The 20,824-nt window shown below is 42.6% G+C and overlaps 1 protein-coding gene across 17 annotated transcripts in view; it reads left to right on the top strand.

Annotated features, from left to right (window-relative positions):
* Positions 1-349: 349 nt before the first annotated feature.
* The window catches only part of CELF1 (CUGBP Elav-like family member 1), a 71,154-nt gene continuing 50,679 nt past the window's right edge, over positions 350-20,824 (top strand). For 12 of the 17 annotated variants that reach the window (XM_061381466.1, XM_061381476.1, XM_061381475.1 and 9 more), the window contains exon 1: positions 357-439. The gene's annotated coding sequence lies outside the window, so the exon portion shown is untranslated. Of the gene's footprint in view, positions 440-15,244; positions 15,395-20,824 lie in introns of those variants that run through there. The other 5 variants (XM_061381479.1, XM_061381478.1, XM_061381480.1 and 2 more) reach the window with 4 other exon arrangements.

Here is a 20,824-nt window from a genome sequence, read left to right as displayed (position 1 = left end):
AGGCCGGGTGTCTTCCCCGCGTCTTCCCTCCAGCGGAGTAACGAGACAAAGAGACTTGCCCTCGCCGCTCCCCGGGTCGAGGGTTCTACCCGAGGCCCCCAGGGCCCCCGCGCGGCTGCTTCTCCACTCCCCAGCCCGAGGGGGCGCTGCAGCGCCGGGCGCTCGGCCCGCCCCTGCGCCGAGCCCCGCTCGGCTCAGCGCTGCGGGCGGCACCGCGGTGGTACGTTCCCCCGAGCCGCCCTCCCCCTCCGCGTCGGCCCTCCCCGCCGGTGGTAGGCGCCGGAAGTGCCGCCATTTTGGGGTGTTCTGCTCTGGCGGCAGCGGCGGCGGCGGCGGGACGCGGCGGCTCCCCCGGGACTCGGCCTCAGCGGCGAGGCGGCGGCGGCTGCGGAGGCGCAGGCAGCAGCTGAGGCGGCGGCAGGCTGAGGTGCAGCCGCTGGTGAGTGCGGCGGCCGTGGGATAACGGGCCGCGCGGGTGGGTGGGAAGGGGCAGGAGGGAGGCGCCGCGGGGCGGGTCCGGTCCGGGCGGCCCCGCGGGGTCACCAGGGCCCCTCCGGGCGCGGCCGCTCCGGCTTCCCCGCGGCCCCCGGAGGCAGGTCCGCGGTGTCTTCCCGGGTGTCGGGGTCCTCCGCTGCCCGGGTCCCGGCGCGTGCCCCGGCGCCCTGGGAGACCCGCCCTCCTCGTGGCCTTGCCCCTCTGCCCGCGCCCTTTGCCTTCCCCCTCGGGGCTCCGAGGGCTCGGTTCCCTGCCCCGGGGGTAGCTCCGTCCTCCTTTCTTCCGGCCGCCGTGCAAGACCAGGCTGCTTGCCCGGGACACCCCTTCCCTGCTCCTGTCGCCCCACGTGTTCTTCTCGGTCCTTATCCTTGGGGTAGGGGTGGGGTGTCCCCAGGACCCCCGCCTCTGGAGGGCCGCGCTTCTTCTCTGGAGCTTCGGGAGCCCCCACTTGCTCGCCCCAGATCCGCTAGGGCCTTGGCTCACCCTCCCCCCACGTCAGGTGCTCACCCAGTCATGGCCTAGTAGCTGGGCTGAATTCTCGCACCCGGGAGCGCCGAGAGCACGGCCGGGAGCTTTCTTCCTTCTCTAAAGGACCTGCTTTTGGAATTGAAGCTTCTGGCGTCTTCGGTTGCGGTTCTCGGGGCAGGATGTTATTTTAATTCTCGAGGCCGGTTGTCCAGGCTCGAAGCAGCTTCTCCTTGGTTTAGGCTCATCCCCGTAGTGGAGGGGCAGGTGGTAGGGTTTTGGTCGGAGGAGGCTGCTTTAGCAAAATGGAATCTTTTTTTTTCTTTTTCTAGCGAGCAAAGTTAATGCTGTACTTTTATTACCTTCGAGTGAGAATGCTGCCCAGTAGTGTCAGACAGCTTTGAGTGCTTTATAAATTAGCTTGCAGTATAAGAGGTTACAGACACCCGATGAATCCTTTGCAAGAACTTCACCCTTAATAAAGGTCTTTTCGCTTTCTTTGATGCTCTGTAGGTTGAAGAGGCTTTAGTTGGATTCTCTCACCTTTTCCACAAGTGTGACATCTCTCCGATGGGTATTGCCAAGTTTCAGTTTCTCCTGAAATTCTCGCTGAGGAAGGGTCGTCTCTGAGAACCACCAAAGATTCTTTCCACTTTAATATTCACGAGTCCACTTGGAAAATAATCCAGTTGCCATAGCGTGCATAAACTATTGCTCCTCCCCTACAGCTGTGTTGTTACATTCTTCTAACTTTACTTATAAATCTGCGGTTTCTCCTCTTAAGTTAGCTAAGATTGAAGCATTGCTGGTAGGGAAGCAAAGCCGGAGCTTTCAGCTGTTGCTTCAGCCAGGAAGTTGAGTTTCCCCAGCGGGCTCTTTGCTCTTGACTGTCCACAGCCTCTTTCCATTGAAAAATGGCCCTTGACCCAGAGCACAGGCCTCAGCTTCTTTCCAACTATTCATTCATTTTTGCCCACGGGGTTTTCTTCTCCTCAGTTGGTATCTAGACTTAAAATCCATTCACTGGTGAGGCTAGATGAGCTGGTGAGATAGAATAGCTTTTCCAACCACTTCACTTTTCAGATGAGGAAACTGAGGCTCAGCTTCCAGGTTACTTGCCCAAGATTCTGTAGCACCTGCTCTTAGGTGCTATTTAAACATAGATTAAATGTATACATTTTCATATATATATATATATAATGAGCAGTAATGCAGAGTGCTCTTTGAGATGTGGTGGACCTGAAAGGCTTGAAGTTGGAAGGCCTTAATTGGCATCCCCGCTCTGTTACTAGCCTTACAGCCTTGACCACGTCTCTGCTTTGAGCCTCAGTTCATTCTCATCTGTAAAATGTAGGGAATCATGACTGTTTTACATGGTACCAGTTCAGCTTCAGCGCAGTAATATGGTATCAGAGGCAGACAGTGAAATTTTAAGCCAGAATGATTTCTTCTTCTGAGAGTTACATTTCTTATTGCAGAAGTTCCAGATGCATCATTAAAAACGCAGATGTGCCAGAAAGGGAGCGCTTCACCCTTAGTTCCACCGCTCGGAGGTGGTTGGTAATACTTAGTCTTCATCTCACCATCTTTTTTTATATGCAGTAGAAAAGTTTATTATTTTATCAAAATAGGCTTATCCTAGTTAATAGTTTTGTGATGTGTTTTCAGGATTTAATAATAGGTGATAGGCATTAACAACTACGTATTAAATGATTCTGTGTTTTATAGCTCCAGCACATGTGAGTTAGGCCAGAGGCTATCCGAGCACGGGAGCTGAGCATTTGCTCTTTTAGACATGCTGGGCTGGAAGGAGAGGAGAGGAAGGGCAGAGACCTGACATTTATTGTATGTCTACTGTGTGATTTTTTTTTTTTTTTTTTTAAATATTTTGGCTTTGCTGCTGAACGTAGATCTGAGTCTTGAATTCTGTGCCCTTTCCTATGACTGCCACTGTAGCTTCTTTAACTTAACTTTCCTGTGAGGTCAGACATAATACATAATAAGGAACTGGGAGGTTAGAAGGTGGTGGTGATGTGCCTTGGAGGGGGCAAGAAAAGGGCTGTCATATGGAGGCTGGGGTGAAGAAGTTGGAGGAAGCAGAAGCATAGGATCCTCTCTGAGCTCCAGGATCTGGATACTTCCAACAAATTGCTCTCTTTTCTTAAACCAGCAAATGATAGAATTTGGTTAAACTCTGTTTCCTCTGCTTTTTTTTTTTTTTTTAACAGCTTTATTGAGATACTCACATACTATACAATTTCGTAGTTTTAGTATATTACATTATTTAAAGAAATTGTGATAAAATATACAGTTTTGCCATTTTAATCATTTTTTTTAATGTGGCATAAAGCACATAACCTGAAAGTTACCGTCCTCATTATTTTTGAATGTACAGTTTTGTAGCATTAACTTGTTATTGCCAAGTGGTGTCTGACTCTTTGCAACCAGATGGACTATAGCCCGTCAGGCTCCTCTGTCCATGAGATTTCCCAGGCACGAAAACTGGGGTGGGTTGTTGCCAATTCCTCCTCTAGGGGATCTTCCCAACCCAGGGATCGAACGCATGTCTTCTGCAGAGAGGAGAGTTGTTTACCACTGAGCCATCAGGGAAGCTCCTAGCATTAAGTACATTCATATTAATGGAAAATAGATCTCCAGAACTTTTTCATGTTCTAAATCTGAAACTATATATCCGTTAAACAACTCCCATTTTCTTCCTCTTCTCCTCACCCCAGCCTTTCATAACTGCCATTCTGCTTACTACTTCTATGAATTTGACGACTTTTCGATTTATAAGTAGAATCATATAGTATTTGGCTATTTGTGACTGGGTTCTTTCACTTACTAGAGTATCTTTAAGGCTTATCCGTGTTGTAGCACATGGCAGGATTTCTTCCCTTTTAAAGGCTGAATAACCTGTTATATGAATATGCCACATTTTGTCCATTTATTTGTCAATGAAGACAAGTTGTTTCCATCTTTGGGCCATTATGATTAGTGCTGCTGTGAATATGGATGTGCAGATATCTCTTTGAGATCCTTCTTTCAGTTCTTCCGGATAATACTCAGAAGTGAATTGGCTGAATCATATAGTGGTTCTGTGTTTAGTTTTTTGAGGAGCCTCCATACTGTTTTCCACAATTATTGCACCGTTTCACCATCCCACAAACAGTGCACAAGAGTCCGTATATCTCCCTATGCTCCCTAGCATTTGTTTTCTTCTTTGGCCACACCATGGGGCATGCAGGATCCTAGTCCTCCCCCGGAGCCTGAACCCTGCCCCCCTGCTGAAGCACAGAGTCCTCACCACTGGACTGCCAGGGTTCTTCTCTGGCCGTAGTCATCCTGACGGGTGTGAGGACTCCCTGTGGTTTTGATTTGCATTTCTGACTAACGATCAACATCTTTTCATATGCTTGTTGACCATTTCTGTATCAACTTTGCAGAAACGCCATTTAAAAAACTAAAAACATTTGGTGCTGAGGTGCAGTTCTTCATTCACGCTGAACATCAGCCCTTAAGAGACGTGTACGACTCACACACACTTCCCCCTTGCCTTTTCATCCTCTTGTGTCCTTTGATGGGGTCTCATTTGTTTTTGCTTTTGTAGCCTGTGCTTTTGGTGTCTCATCCAAGAAACCACTGCCCAGTCCAGTGCCCTGAAGCTTATCCCCTGTTTTCTTCTACGAGTTTTATAGGTTTAGGTTGAGGTCATTTTAACCTTTTTTTTTGGCTGCTCCGTGCCACTTGGCTTGCAGGATCTCAGTTCCCTGAAGAGCAGTTGAACAGGGACCACAACAGTGAAAGCCCGAAATGCTCGCCACTGGGCCACTCGGGAGCTCTCCCCGTTTCAAGAGTGCAGTGCAGTGGCCTTAAGTACATTCATGGGGTTGTGCAGTCATCGTCTCTGCCTGTTTCCAGTGTTTTCTTCAACCCAAGCAGAAAATCTGTAACCATTAAGTAATAACCATCCATTGCTCCCTCCTCCTAGCTCCTGGTAACCTCTGGTCTACTGTCTGTCCCTGTGAATTTACCTGTTCTGGATACTTCATGTAATTGGAATCGTGCAATATTTACCCTTTTGTGTCTGGCTTATTTCATGTAGCACAGTTTTCAAGGTTCGTCCATGTGTAGCAGGTATTAGGACTTTCTGTGGTTGAAGTCCTCTGCTGATTGAAGTCAGGGACGTCTCCTTCATCTTGGTATCTTGCCCTCTCTTAGTGCTGCATAAAGGCTCTTGATTTGGTTAGAATGCTTTCTCTTCATGGGGATTGCCAATTACAGGGGGATGTCCACAGATTCCCTCAGATCTTTGAAAAAATTGAAACATATCAGTGTGCTTAAAAGTATGTAACAGTAACCCAGATCACAGTTATCAGCATCATTTCTAATTTGTGATTTATATGTACAGAAAAAGTATCGCATGAAGAGAAAGAAACGGCAAATTTCTGCTATTGCTGTGAAACTGTTATATGAGTGCTCTTTGTTACAGGAGTGGACTGATATCCAGATATTCCATATTGTGTAGAGGTAAAGTCTATAAACCTGGCATTTAATGGCCTACTTAGAATTAATAATGAATACTTTAAGGATAAGAGCCTTCTGAAGGTTATCATAAGCCTCCGAGTCTGTTTCTGTATGTTCAGAGTATTCTCACTTTCTTCTTAAGGTGAGCTTTTCCTTATTTATTTGGAGGTTCATAACTGATTTTGAGCTGCTTGACTGTCCACTTTTCCTCTTTGCTTTTTGGACGTAGCCTCCAACTTCATTTTTCTTCCTCTCCACTAACAAAAGGAGCATGATTAATATTAATTCTTGGGACATGAGATGAACTGGAAGTTTTATTTGGTCAACTCTGTTGTCCTAAAGAGGTATTACAGGCTTCCCAGTACTTGATGGATGGGATTTTATTGTAGTGTTAGCGAGGAATTTATATACCTCTTTTTTTTTTTTAATGATTTATTTAGGGTCATAGTTGCTGTGCTCAAGCTGTCTAGTTGGAGAGAGCAAGGGCTACTCTCTAATTCTGGTGTGTGGGCGTCTTGTTGCGGTGGCTTTCCCAGTGGCCGAGCATGGTCTCTTGGGCACACAGGTTTTAACAGTTTTGGCTTTTGGGCTCCAGAGCACCCACTAATTGTGGTGCCTGGGCTTAGTTGCTCTGAAGCATGTGGGATCTTCCTGGTCGAGGGATCAAATGGGTATCCCATTCATTGCAAAGCGGATTCTTAATGACTTAACCACCAGGAAAGCCCCTTATATTCCTCTCTTTCAAACAATATGAACCATTTTTTTGTTCAGAACTATTCTTTGATTCTTGATTATTTTTGGTAATAGTTAAAAGTAGACTATCATGGAAGTTCAAGTATTTCACTATATGTTTGAAATAAGAATTAACTTTATATGTAGGCCTTCTTAGCAGAACTTACAAATTCTGCTAATTGATTGCTATTAATACAATCTTGTATTTACCTGCACACCTCTTTCTAGAGGTGCCATGGCCTGCTGAAATGTTCAAAGAGCAAATAAAATACAAACAAAATTTTTATATTAATTTTTTAATTGAGGTATGGTTGATTTACAGTATTATATGTTTCAGATGTACGACATAGTGATTCACAATTTTTAAAGGTTTTACCCCATTTATAGTTAGCAAATATTGACTGTATTCCAAAACAAGAAATTTTTTAACAAAACGTGGAGAATTAATCTCATAATTGAGAGTTGATTCTAGGATTTTTGAGTTTTTAAAATTGGTTTGAAATCTGTGGTTGGAAAGAATGATGTGACTTGAATAGGGTTTATGAGCAGAGCCTGGCAGGGGTAGGTTTGACACCTCCAGCTCTGGGCCTTAAATTGGTAATATCACTGTGTGACCCTAACATTTCTGGGCTCCGCCCCCCCACCCCACCCCCCGCCCCCCGCCATCTTTAAAATGGACATCACCTGGAGTGTAATGTGAGGATTGATTGAGATAACTGAAGCAAGGCGCTGAGTAGTGCCTGGTACAGTGCTGATAATGCTGTTTCCTTTTTTCATCTGTAAAAATGGGCCTACTGCTTATGCATTGGTCAGTAATGCAGTTAAGCCAAATAAAAGACACAGAGAGGATGACTCGGTGTGCGGTGCATAGACAGCAGCCACTGCCAGTGTTCCTTTCCTCTCCCCGCTTAGGTATGTTCTGTTGTGCACTTTGCTTTGTTCATTGTGGCTTAGGGATAAGATTGTTTGGCTAGGAAGAGTGTCCTCTCCTGTAGAAGCTTTCAGCTCGTGGTTCCCTGTGGAATGCTTGGGTAGGGTGGTCTCCTGTCATCTTCCCTTTGTGTACTTCACATGGAGTTTGCTAATAGGGAGTCTGCTGTGTTCATAGAAAACTGAAAAATACAAATGAGTGTATTACTGGGTTTGCCCTAGGGACACCTGGTTATAGATAAGTAGTTTTAGGCTTGTAGAGAGGGTGGACGCTAATATTTAGAGTTGTAATGACAGAGGGTGAGATGGTTGGATGGCATCACCGACTCGATGGACGAGTTTGCGCAAGCTCTGAGAGATGGTAAAGAACAGAAGCCTGGTGTGTTGAACACCATGGGGTCACAAGGAGTCAGACACAACTGAGCGACTGAAGGAAGAGATGATAGAGTTAATTGGTTGTAGCTATTTGCTTAGTAAACTATTGTATCAAGAATCCTTATCTGAGCTTTGTAATTTACTGAAGAAGGTTTTCTTGATGAGATCTTTGTAATTGTAACTTGTCCTTGCCTTGAAATCGGCAGTTGGAGTCTCCTTAAAGTACTGGTTTCCTAACAGTTAATCAACAGAGCTGTTGTGTAGTTTGTTTGGGTTTCCTGGGGGTTGCATCTTGCAGCTTGTGGGATTTTAGTTGCGGTTGCCCAACCCGGGATCGAACCTGGGCCCACTGAAGTGGAAACACTGAGCCTTAAACGCTGGCCCGCCGGCCCGCCAGGGAATTCCCGTGCTCTGTAGTTACTGTTTAACTTGCTACACTGTGGAAGCCGTGAGCATAAATTTATTTTTAACTTCTTTGAGTTCCAGACCTGTAAAGCTTTTCAAGAATGTTTTATATCCATGAACTCCACATTAACTTAACACATTCTTTTCTGCTAAGGAAATCTTTAATTCTTCAAAAATGTTACCTCACAGGCTAGAAGGATAAATACCAAAGTTTTTTCTGGGCATTGGGACATGAGCAGTTTTTATTTTCTTCATACTTGCCATTGTTTTTAAATTTTCATACAGAGAACATGAATTTCATAAAAGTTACATTAAAATTAGACTGTATGCTCAAGAGATGAGAAAGTCTAGTTTGGGGAGACTGAGTATAAAGTATCTTACGTTAAATAATTTTAAAGCATTTTAATTCTTAGAACTTTGTGAAGTTCTGATGTAACCCTCAATCAGCTGACCTTTCCCCCACTTTACAAGAAATGGACTCACTTTTAGAACAGCATTTGAGTTGTAACATTTTGATTTTTCTTTTACTTCACTTAGAAAATGTGGCAGAAAATATGAAGAGGGATGGTGAGTTCTGGTTTGGAGGCGGCAGTGAGATCTAGTGGATCTCAATTAATTGATTTTAACATGCCTCTTTTGGGATGTGTTTGTAGGTTAGAAGTGTGGCTTTAGAAAGAATTGTTCGCTAGCTTTTTCTGATCTCCATGGCTGTGTTCAGCTTTGAAAAAATGGAGTTAAATATCACTCCCCCCCCCACATTGAAACTCCATTGAAATTTTATTCCCAGATTGGGAAATGTCTTTAGTTTGGGGATTATACAAAATGAAGTTTTTTGGTTCTAAAGCTGTTGGATTTTAGTGTTAGACGTTTAATTTTGATAGGTCTGTGGTTTTCATTTACATAGCATTGTTACTCTTCAGCAAAGGAATCAGTAAATTAGAAACTGTCACCACTTTCTCATTGTTCTTTGTACCTTTTTGTTTCTTGTGAGATTGAAGCAAGCTCTGGCATGTGGGAATGTGTGATATTTTGGTGATAATGTAGGGTAACTAATAGTCTACTGTGAGTAGACTGTCTTTTTTAACCCAGTATTTTTTGGACATCTGTTAAGTTTTTGCTAGTTTCTGTTTTGTACAAATAATTTAGGCTTTTTCCAGTTTTTTTGTGCTTATAGCTTTTGTATGTGGGAAACATTCTTTTCTGTTCCAGTCCCCTCCCCCCACACTACTAGCACCCAGCTTAGCCTGAGTTGTCTGTGTGTTAACCATGCTGGGTTGGGTGGGATATTACCAGTGAGACACCTGTGCTGTCCTGTTGGCTGCCTGGGCAAGAATCTTAGGGGGTCCAGGGAGTGAAAGGAAGTCAGGGTGATGACAAGCACCTTGGAAATGTATAACCCACATTCGTCAGCTAGCGGGTTACTACTGCACTTTGAAACAGCACTGTTTTGTTAAACCTTACAGCACGCTTTCAACTAGGATATTTCACAGAAGATATTTATGTGGTAAAAGACTATTCCTTAGGTTCCTAATTCTTAGCTATATGGCCAGAGTGAGAGGAGCAGGCGCTGCGTTTGGTGCTCCTCAGCCCTTCCCTGAACTTGGTTCTATTTCCGTCTTTCGTTTAGTGCACAGCTGATCCTTGTTCCTTGTCATGGAGCTGTTCCTGTCCGTTCATTCTAGAGTGTGTCATAGGATATTATTTAGTATTCATATATTTTTTCAGTGAGATTTTAAGTTTTTTTTTTTTTTTTTGAGGATGCAGACTGCCTTATTGCTTGTTTAGTGTATTACACACCTTCTGAGGAGTCAGGCATGCAGTCCCTACCCTGGCTACACTCTGTGACCCAGCTCTTCTTTTAACAGTTTACTGGACCGCAGGCAGGCACTTACCTAAGCTGGGCAAATCAGTTTCTCCTAGGAATTTGAGACTGGAACTGAGACTCATGCCTTCAGGGAACAAACAGGTCCACCTGAATTCAGAGAACTTGAAACAGATAAGCAGATGCCAGGGTACTGCCAAATTCAGGCTTGTATCTGTGAAAGCAGGGAGGCCAGTACGGGGCGGGGTGGGGGGGTCGGGGGTGGGGCTAAGATTTATGCAGAAGGAAGCACTGATGAGAGAGATGGCCCTGGAGAGAGACAGGCGTATATCTGTGGAAGCAGCGAAGGCCAGTACAGGGAGGGAGAAGTAAGTAGATTTATCCAGAAGGAAGCACTGAGGAGAGGTACAGCCCTGGAGAGACAGACTGGAGACAGGAGACAGACTGCGGAACAGGAGCCTGGGTGTGTAAAGGCTCCAGGTATGGCCCTGTTACACTTCCTGCCTTTGGGTCCTGTCTTTTCAGTTAGTGCCTTTTTTGCTTAAGCTAGTTTGGAGGAAATTCTCCTTAATTACAACCAAAAGAGCTTTGACTAAGATGCTTACCACAGAGCTCTGCCTAATATTTCTTAAAGTCATTTGAATTTTAGGATAGTCAAACCTAGGATCATGCTCTTTGGAATATTGCCCTTTCCCCTCCAAGCCCCGCCCCCCCCCCCGGCTGCTTGGGGTTTTTTCTTCTCCACCTGTGTAGTGTGGACATGCATTTGTGTTGTCCCTTCTGGCGCAGAGTGCTTCTCTCTGGTGCTTTGCCAGCTCAAGATTGAGGGCTTGGGCTTTCTTTAAAAACAAGTTTCTAATGATTATTTGTTTACAACTGGGTCTTTTTAGGCATGTAAGACTGGTAATAAAGTAATACTGCTATTTAAGATAGGAAATATAAAGTGAGCCATCATTTTTAAAGAGTTTTTTGTGAGGCATATGAATTAGATCCTTTCTTCATTTTCTGGTTAAATAATACATTTGCTTGTTTCCTGATTGTTTTCTCTTTTAAGAAAGTTGATGGACTTGAGTGGAACACAATAACGTGGGTTGAACGGCAGTTGAGACTCTAAACAAAGGGGAATGGTGAGTGGCTGTGTGCCCAGTTGATGGAGTCTGCCGGTCTCAGCTCAGTTGGGAACTTCATGAATGGTCTGTAATGGGAGCATCACAGTAGCGTTCTTCTGTTTGAGCAATGTTAATGAGGGGGAGAGGGAAGCTCTGAGAAAGACAGTTTAATGCTTCTAATTTGATTTCTTTTTCTTCTGCGATCATTTGGTTTCTGTTAAGTTGAAAGACTTTACACCAGAGAAATGTAACAGTCCTCTATACTATCAAAACAGGAGTTAAAAAGAAATGTGGATTTGTATACAGCCAGGAAGGTATATAGATGTGCAGGGTAGGAAAAGCTGAAAGTCATTATTTTACTTTGAAGCCCAAATTGTCGAGAATACAACCTAAATAATGCTATGCCTTCGTATTGTGCTGTAGCATGTGTATAGTATTGAACCAAGTGCTGTTCATAGAAGACGCTTACATTTTTACAGTCCAGAGTGCTTACTGGTATAGGGCCCTTGCACAAAGTAGGTAATCGATAAATGCTGAAATACTGTATATCGAATGACAATTTAATGTTTGACACAGTTCAGTACTAAGGATTAGAAATAGGAAGAAAACTTTTAAGACTGAAATTCTGTGATCCATTTCTTTAAATCATTGTCTTTTGAAAATTGTCAGTACCTTAAAGCTCCAGAGAGTTTTCTGGGGGGAAAAATATAAGCCACTTTGCATTGAAAGAACATTAAGTTGGCTGAGATTTATACTATAAAAGCCTTTGTGTATCTTAAAACCTCACACCGTATACTGCCTGGACAGAATCAGAAGGCTCCTTGACAACCCGGATTCTGGCTCTGTTTTCTGTAGCTCCAGAAAATAAGAAAAGGAGAATCTGATACTGTTGGCAGTCTATGCTCTCTTGCTTTTCTGGGCCAAGACATGCATTTAAAAATAAAATCAGGGAAATTGTAAACCAGTAGTAAAAACAAATAAAGCACCCAAGAGTTTGCCTCTTCTCAAGTCCTGTGACCTGAGTCTCTTTTTGTTTCTGGATGTCTGATAGTAAACTAATGTGTCAGGACTATGCTTTGGGCTTGTCCTTCGCTCTTCCTATTTAAAGTTTATGGGACATGATCATGGAAAGACACCATGTTTCCTGTTGCGTTATTGTTTGTATCGTATGCCATGTTTCTTGAATAGCCTGATACAAGTCTTTTTTTTTTTTTTTTTTGCTTGCAAACTTCTTTACTGAAATAATTTGGGTTATAGATTGTGGAGATAGGGTTGGGAAACTGCTTAAAAATAACCCTTTTGGACCTGCCACAGGAAAGCTTAGGTGAGTAAATGTATCAAAACCAGATGGATCGTTTCTATGGGATATCTTCATGCCTGTTGTTTACTCTTAGTTGACAGTGTAGCTTGTCTTCTTAGGTCTTTTTTTTTTCTCTTTAGACTTGTAAATTTGTAATTTGTTTTTTAGGTTATGAATTCTGTTTCAACACATTTTATCTTAGTGGTGTTTATATTTAGGTTTTTCAGTAATTATTAGTGTGAGATCAAGGAAAGATTTTTGTGAGTACAGAGACACGTCTTCACTTTTGTTCCAAGTACCTTGTGGCTCTCGGGATAACTGTGCCTCGGGCCTCGGGCAGGTGAAGTTTCAGACTATTACTGTGAAATCAAGTGCTCCTTTTTATTAATGTTAATTTGTCTGGTGTAACTTTGCTTTGGGCTCAGTAAGACATAGAGAAATGTTTTATTCTGAATTCTGATGGCTCCACTTCTCTGATCAAACCAGATCCACAGATTACCCTTGTAAATGATCTTCTTTCTTAAGGTATCTTCTAATAGAATGGGTCTCGGGGGAACCTGAGCCCCAACACACATTTAGCTGGGAGTGACAGTTCATCTCCCTTTGTCCATACACAGCAGTTTTGGAGGCAGACCTGCAATTTAAACTCTGTTCTGGTCTGATCAGTGTGATTTATTTTATAATAAGTTTTATTTTTATAATTATTTTGTGTGATGTATTTCTGACATAATCGTGTAGGGAAGCTGAGATTTCTTGAGAACAATCTTGATTTGGAGAACTTTGAAGTCTTGATGGGGAAGTACTAAATACAGTTCATGTGGTGTGGTGATCTGGAAAGAAATGACAGCATACACAGGTCATTGAGACTTCAGTGGGCTTGTGTTTATTTGCTCGTATGAATAGAGAGATTAAAACTTGAATATATGTAACTCATAAGAGTGTCATTAAAACAGTTAACATTTTGTCAGAATTGTATACTACATGGGAAATGATCACAGAAAGACACCAGTGTTTATTTTATCGTTATTGTTTATATCATGCCTTTTTTAATAGCCTCTGGATACATTTACAAGTCTTTTTTTAAAAAATGTGTGTTCATTTTTGGCTGTGCTCTGTCTTCGTTGCAGTGCATGGGCTTCTCACTGGTGGCATCTCCCATCTAGAGCTGGGGCTCTAGACTCAAAGCTCTTGGGCTCCTGGGCTCTGGAGCACATGCTTGGTGGTTGTGGTGCGTGGACTTAGACGCCTCATGGCGTGTGGGATCTTCCCAGATCAGGGATTGAACCTGTGTCTCCTGCACTGATAGGCTGATTCTTTACCACTGAGCCATCAGGGAAGGACCCCCCCCCCGCCACCGGTTTCTTTTTAAAGCTTGCAAACTACTGAATTAATCTGGATTACAGATTGTGGTGATGGGATTGGCAAACTACTTAAAAATAACCCTTTTAGACCTGCTATATTTCTTAAAGGCACCTTGCCGAAGAAAAATTAGATGAGGCTTTCTAAATTGCTAGATCCAGACCATCAAAAAATGCTCTGACCAAAAGGGGGAAAAGCCTGCCGGATCCACCCCCGGAAATCCTAATGGGTCCCCATGGTAACAACCTCCTTGCTTACAACTTGTCACTGTAACTGTCACTGGAGTTCAAGAAAAGCCAGTATATCAAGAACTGTGTGGCATTAACTACTCCTTGGTAAAATGCTGTTGCACATTTGCAACAAAGCCAGAAATAGAAAGTTAAAGGTTTTAATTTCTGTGTTCCATTAATTAGATGCTTTAAAAAGCTGCCTAATTATGGTAAGGTGCAGTAGTGGGAAGGTGGTGGGTGGCCGAGGCAGGCATAGGAGGAAGCCTTAGGCTCAGAATGTTAGGATCTTCATTTTCTTCTCTCAGCCTCTCATTTTGCAAAGAGGAAAGTGAAATGCCTTATTTAAGTTCACATAGAAGTGGAAGCAGGGTTCCAACCCATGGCTTCTAATTTTCCAGCGCTGTTCTGCTGTCTCTGCCTACACATCACATTTGCTTTGCTTCTACTTTTCAAAAACCAAGTCTCAGTTTCTGAGGTTAGGAAAAGACCTTAGAGGGCATGCAGGGAAGTCTTCCACCCAGTAGAGGAATCCCTCCTACAGCATCCTGAGCAGGTGGCCTCTGCCTCTTTCCTCAGCTGGGGTTTACCTGTCCAGTCAGCGAAAGCCCCACTTCCTGACTTTGAAGAGAAGATAGTTTTACATGGCTTTCCCATTTTAAAGCTAAAAGCTTTGTTTTTCTCCCTTACAAAATAGCAATTGAAAATCAGACCTGAATGGTTTTCATTAGCCTGTTTATCTCCACTTAAGTCATCTTGTCAGTCATGACAAGACAGAATAATTTGTTGAAGAATTATGTCGTGCCTAAATCGTAGAACTTGGAAAAGACTAATGCCATATTTGGAACAAGCTAGTCCTTTAACAGCTGGGAGGGAAGAGATGATAAATGCTATATTCAGCTTAAAGTATTTTATAATGTGCTTATTAATAAGATGAAATGATGGTGAGCTGAAGAGTTCTGCTGTTCTCAGAAGGCCTCAAAAGAGGCCTCAAAGTATTTTAAAAGCAAAATCAAGAGCTAAATAGGCAAGGTGTTTTGTGGGGGTTTTTTTGTGGTACATTTGTGACCATTACTGTCATTGTTTGGAGTAGATTCATTTACACAGAAGTGAGTTTTGGACTCAAAACCAACATTATTTTGGTAATTATTAATTGCATGTACCAAAAAAGGATTTTTTTAGGTCTGTTTTCTGGATCATTGTTGCTCAATATGCCAGTCATTTAATGTCCCATCAGTAAGTGCTTCAGCTTTTATTTCACTTTTCTTCTTTCCTAACTACTGGAAGGGTAGTAACAGGTAAACATTTAAGATTATTAGCCTGAGGTTTTGTTTTTTTAAATACCTTTTAAGCAAAGCATAAATGCATATTTTCTAATAAAGTACACAAAAATGATTTCAGTTTCTTATAACCATGGATATTTTTTCCTCGAAGAATTTAGCATGTCTAAAAATGGAGAATTTGGCTCCAGTGTTAATTTTTCTTTTTGTCTTACCAGAAAATTAAAGTGAAAATGCTGTTGGCAGTCTTTTGCTGTCTTGACTTCAACACAGTAGAGAGTGCTATAATGAAAATGTGGCTGAGTTTTTAATATTCTGGAATTTCATGACCACCAGCACCTCTTGGTTATGCAGCCAAGATAATTAAGGTAATCAAATACTTTAGTCATTAGTAGGTGCGACCTGGCTCTGAGAGACGTATCTAGTCCCAGCTTCAACCCAGTGCCCTTTTCCCTCATTTACTCCAAAACATATTATTTTTGTTGGTTCTGGTTCTTAATTCAACCTGTGAGTTTTTACGTAAAAGTTCATCATACAGTTTTTCTTGATAAGAAAGTATGCTGGACTACAGTGTCGTGGTACAGACTAGCTGTTGGACCTCGTGTTTTGGGTGGGAGGTGGGGAATGAGAGAGGAGGGAGGAGAGGAAGAGAAGGATTGGGGGGTGGGGGAGATGGCTGCACCTGTGCCATGTTGTAGACAAGAGAGCTCGCGTTGGGAACCTCAGGGAGGAGGGTAACGTATTTGGGGCATCCAGCTATCAAGTAGTAGGTCAGGGGGGGACTTTGAATCCACATCCCAAATTCCGTGCCGTTTTCCTTTGCTTTTGTTGCTTTTAGAGGCTCAGACTCATAAAAATAATGAAATAATTTATTTTTATAACCACTCCTTTTCATGTGGTAGTAAATTTTTAATTGTTAATCAGTCATGTAAGTTCAGTGTCTCATTTTAGAAGTTCTTACCTTGGGTTAAGGGGGAAAATGGGCTTATCTGTGAACTGCTCTGACAAGATATTGTCTGTGTACCTTACCTAAGCTGTTTTTATCTGTTTTCTTGTTAAAAAGTAGGAGTAATTTAACCCTAACAGAAGTGGCATGGAAGTAATGGTTTTAAGGTAGGTAGCATTCATAGCACCTTCAGGTCTTTGCAGAGAAATGTATGGCATTCCTGTGGGCAAACAGATGAGGGTGTCCCTCCCACGGGTCATCTACTAGATGAGAAAACTAGATGTTGCATCTTTACTTGGTTCCTTAGTGAGAAAGGGTGTGACATGAGAGGCTGCTGTCTCCCTTGCTCCCTTCTTCCTAAGGTCTGGCCCTGATCTCTGCTCCCATTGCCCACAGCCATCCTCCTGACTCTGACGTTACTTAATTCTAAACAGCCGTATTCCACGAGCTCCTAGAGAGAGAGAGAGGTGGCCAGTCTCTCCTGGCTGCCTCGCAGTCAGTGCCGCTTCACCAAGTGGTCTGCTCTGTAGCCGTGTCCTCTTTTGACTGGGCCCACGTTAAAGCCTGTCCCCAATGCTATCTTGATATATATGTCCTTGCTAGCAATCTTGTTTTTTAAGCCTCCGTGTACAGGTTGATTCACAGTGGGGGAGGAGCCATGTTCAGGAACTTTGTGATAGCCTGGTTTCTCTTGTCTTTCATCTCTCTGCTTCTGTTTATGTTCTTTGTACCTCTTTCTTGAGCTTGCACCTTCTGCATAGTTGACTCTATTCTATCATCTTTGAGCCTGCAAAATAAAAGTTGGAAGATTTTAAAGTTAAAGTTCCCAGAATAATGTTGTCGCCCACATTGCACATATGTCACATTTTGAGTTTACTAGTTAAGCCTCTAAATATGTGCTTTATATACAGTATGTGCAGTGTGATGACTTTGGTTGCCATGAGAACCTAAAAATCTCAGGCTTAAATGGTTCAGTAACAGACACATTTTTTTTCTTTTATTGTCTTAGAGGTAGGCTAGCTTTTTCTTTGATCTAATACACTTTTTACAAATTGAGATATTAGTCAGTGTCTATTCTCAGGTATCACCTCTTGCTGACAGGATGGGTAGCTTCTTTGTTTCTCTATTATCAGTCTCCTTTATTCCAATCTTCCATGCTCTAGTTTTTTCTCTGACTGTCTCCTGTTACTTTGCTACAGGATAGAATTAGCAGTAGGAAACTGGAAGCCTTGCCTTCTTAGAAAAAACAGTATACGTGGTAAGAGAGGACCTGTCTGGTGGGACAACCCTAAGCACATCTACCGAATTCCACTCTCGTGTAAGCCTCCTGTGATAAGCTGTGGTGGTAAAATTTTCTTAGGGGAAAAAAAAAATTTTTTTTCCTGAACCAATTGTTGTACTAGACTTCTTTTTTTTTAGTAATTGAGGTATGGCTGATTTACAGTAGCTTGAGAATTTTTAAAAAAGAAGTATGATGTTAGTCTGTCATACAGTTCAGATTCCGCTTGAATTGGAATATATTATTTTGAATAATTTCTTGGCCAGGGTGACTTGTTTATTCTTGACTAGGTTTAGTCATGAAGATTCTCTCCTTTTTGGACTAGGAAGTAGAAGAGGAGATGACAGGATGTTAGATGTAACAAACTATATATTGTTTGCTCTTTGATTCTTAAACCTGTTTTGCATCATAGACCCCCTTTGATAATCTGGTAAAAACCTATGGAACTATTTCCCTACAAATACAATTTAAGTACATAAATTTTTTTGCATATATATGTAAAATTTTGTGCATAGTATGGTGAAGTTTATGGAATCTGTGAAATACCCGGGAATTCTGTAAGTCTGTGGACCCTAAACACGGACTGCTGATCTGGCCCAGTGCCATTTTTCACCTGAGGATGTGGGTATCAGGAAAGAAATGACTTGGCAAAGGCCAAACTATAGGTGTGTATAGCCATGTTGATTTTGTGGTTATACTTTAATCACCTTTGGTATATATAGTTGTGATGTTTTGCATTGTGTTTATTTTTACATAAGTAATCTTAATGGATAATTAAAGCTATGATGTCATCCAGAAAGTAGCGTATCAGTCCATAGTATGCTACGTTTTGGGAAATCAAAGTTGCTTTGGGAAATCAAAGTTGCTGTAACAGGCCCGGTCAGAATAAATTAAATGTATAAGCCACCAACACGGCTCAGAGATTTTTAATAAAATGTTGAACACTTGCACATCTGTGTTTTGTGGGACATGCCTGGAATGCCTCTACTACTGGAATCCTGCTGTGCTCTTTTTCAAGCACATCAAACAGGGTATGGACAAGGCTCTGCCTTGCACTAGGAGATCTAGGAGGTGGGATTGAGAGATCGGTTTATCTGTGATTGGGCCTTTTGCTCATCAGTACTGAATTATGTACAAAAGGCACAGAGAAGATTTCCTTTTTTTTTTTTTTTACAGAGAAGATTTCAAATGGTTAGTTTGCTTATGAAATACAGTAAAGTAAATAATTACGGTGGACCAATTAATTTTAAGGGTTTTCATTTTTTTAGTTTTAGGGAAAGCATTTTGCTGGGGTGCTACCCAGTATGTTTGAGTTCTTATGTCCCATAAGCTGGAGGATTGTGCGCACGCATAAAGCAGGCATTTCAGTGATAGAGAGGAGCTAGGCAATGCTGTCTTCTCCAGAGCTCCCCTTCATGACTGGGTGACTTAGCAAGTGTTTTGTCATCAAAGATATTAAAATGCACACTAAATATTGGTTGATTCATTGACAGCTAAAGTATAGAATCTTTTGAGGCCATGAGCAGTGCATTTCTTTCCTTTTCTGCCCCCCAACCCCCCGCCCTTTTTTTCTTCAAACCATGCATTTCTTATCTGTGGAGCGTTCACTCTGGCCACAAATGAAGCTTTTCACATATACTTTACATTGAGATGAATGTGAATGAGTTGTTCCAAGCAGAATAATTTTTAGAACATAAACATTTGACGTCTGATTATAAAAGCCAGCATCCTGGGAAATACATTTTAAAAGTTATACATTGTAAAAGTTATATCAGGATTTATTTTAACTTGTAAATCAGAAGAGAACAAGAGACCCAAAACTAGTTTGAGAGTTGGAATGAGACTTTCATTCTGAAGACACCAGCCAAGGGGCCTTCACACAGATGCAGAATAACCTTTTTTGCATGTTAAATTCCAGAATTTAAATGATGAATTAAACCTTGTGGTGGCTGCTGTTGACCTGGTAAGACGTTGACCAACTAAAGTGCTCACAGTGTCTTTTCTGTCTCCCGTGGCAGAGGGATTCTTGATGTATAAGTGAATGAAATTATTGGGAGGTTCCTTGGCTGAAATAGAATCTCAAACCTTTCTTCAAGTAGCAGCCTGTGTTGCCTCTGTTTTTTGTCTGGAGCATGTGAACACAATGCATGTGTGTGAGATAATTGGGCTTTCACTGGTGGCCCCCTTTCAGCAACCATGTATGGATAAAGCTGTTCAGGTCCCTGCTCCTCCCTCCCTGAGCACGGCGCAGGATCTGTTCTGCTGTAGCTGCTGCTCCACTTTTCAGCTTTCTATATTTGTACCGCAGCACAGGGGCAGCCCATCCTGGCTTGGGCCGGCTCAGGGCCCGGCCCCGGCTCGCAGTTTGTCTCTTACCTGCATGCGTCTGTCTGTGTGCATTTCTGTCGGGGACTGAGGTTTCAGATTAAAGAGGTGACCTGTTTGCCTTGTTTTGTCAGTTATACATGGTAAAGAATGTTTCAGAATCTTGGGGGTGGGGTGAGGAGGAAAGATTTGTATTATTTAACAGAATATATTAGGGAGAGGATGCCAGACTGATGAACATAGTGTCAGAGGTGACTTTGTTCTCTTAGAAACTTTTCTCATTAAAGTTGTAGCGTTTTTTCCCTGTTGTTTTTCACTAGTCACAAAGCCCAGTTCTTTGGGGTGAAAGTGAATTTCCTTTCCTGGCACGTGAATTTCCTGATAGAAGAATTGAGTAAAAAAGGCTGAGACATCTACCTCCTTATGAAATGATCTCATACACATCTTTTTGTAAGAGGGGCTCCCCTGTGTCTCAGACTGTAAAGAATCTGCCTGCAGTGCGGGAGACCCGGGTTCGATCCCTGGGTCCAGAAGATCCCCTGGAGAAGGGAATGCCTACCCACTCCAGTATTCTTGCCTGAAGAATCCCATGGTCAGAGGAGCCTGTGGGGCAGCAGTCCATGGGGTCACAAAGAGTTGGACACAACTGAGCGAGTAACACTTGCACTTTTATAAGTAGGGGCTAAGCCTCTTCCTTTGACCTTTTCCTGGAAAAGGAACTGGGAAATGCCCCGCTTCTCTGGGCTTCACAGTGACAATGCTGTTCGCACCGTTTCAGAAGGCTTTGTCTGGTTTGGCCTTACAGAAGGCTCATGATGTTTTTTTGGTGTCATGTCTATTTAAGGACATGACATGTAGACAAGAGTTCAGATTATTTCAAAGAGTTTCGGGTTTGTTATATATTTAAGGAGTACTCTCTTGCTTTGTTGTAAGGTATTCTAATTAGACAGAAATACATGCCTCATTCTTGATCAACTCAAGTCTAAATTCAAGTTGGTTTCTTTGTTTTACACTTGCCTTTTACTCCCCTCCCCCAACCCCCCGTGAGTCATAAGCATGCCAAGTTGGGAATAGAACTTGTCAGCTGAGTAGGGATGAGACACTTCGCTGCACATATTTGTAACTGGCTGGTGAGGAAGGTAAAGGCCTTTAAATGCTGGAGAAATGCATTCACTGAGGCAGCTTCTCCTGTGGCTGTGTAGTATGGTTGCAGAGCTCCGTGTGACTATTTACTGATGCAGTCTGCCT

Source organism: Bos javanicus, chromosome 15 (assembly GCF_032452875.1).
Source record: "Bos javanicus breed banteng chromosome 15, ARS-OSU_banteng_1.0, whole genome shotgun sequence".
NCBI lineage: Eukaryota > Metazoa > Chordata > Mammalia > Artiodactyla > Bovidae > Bos > Bos javanicus.
The sequence above is the reverse complement of the archived record's forward strand: the minus strand, read 5'-3'. Positions and strand labels throughout refer to the sequence as shown.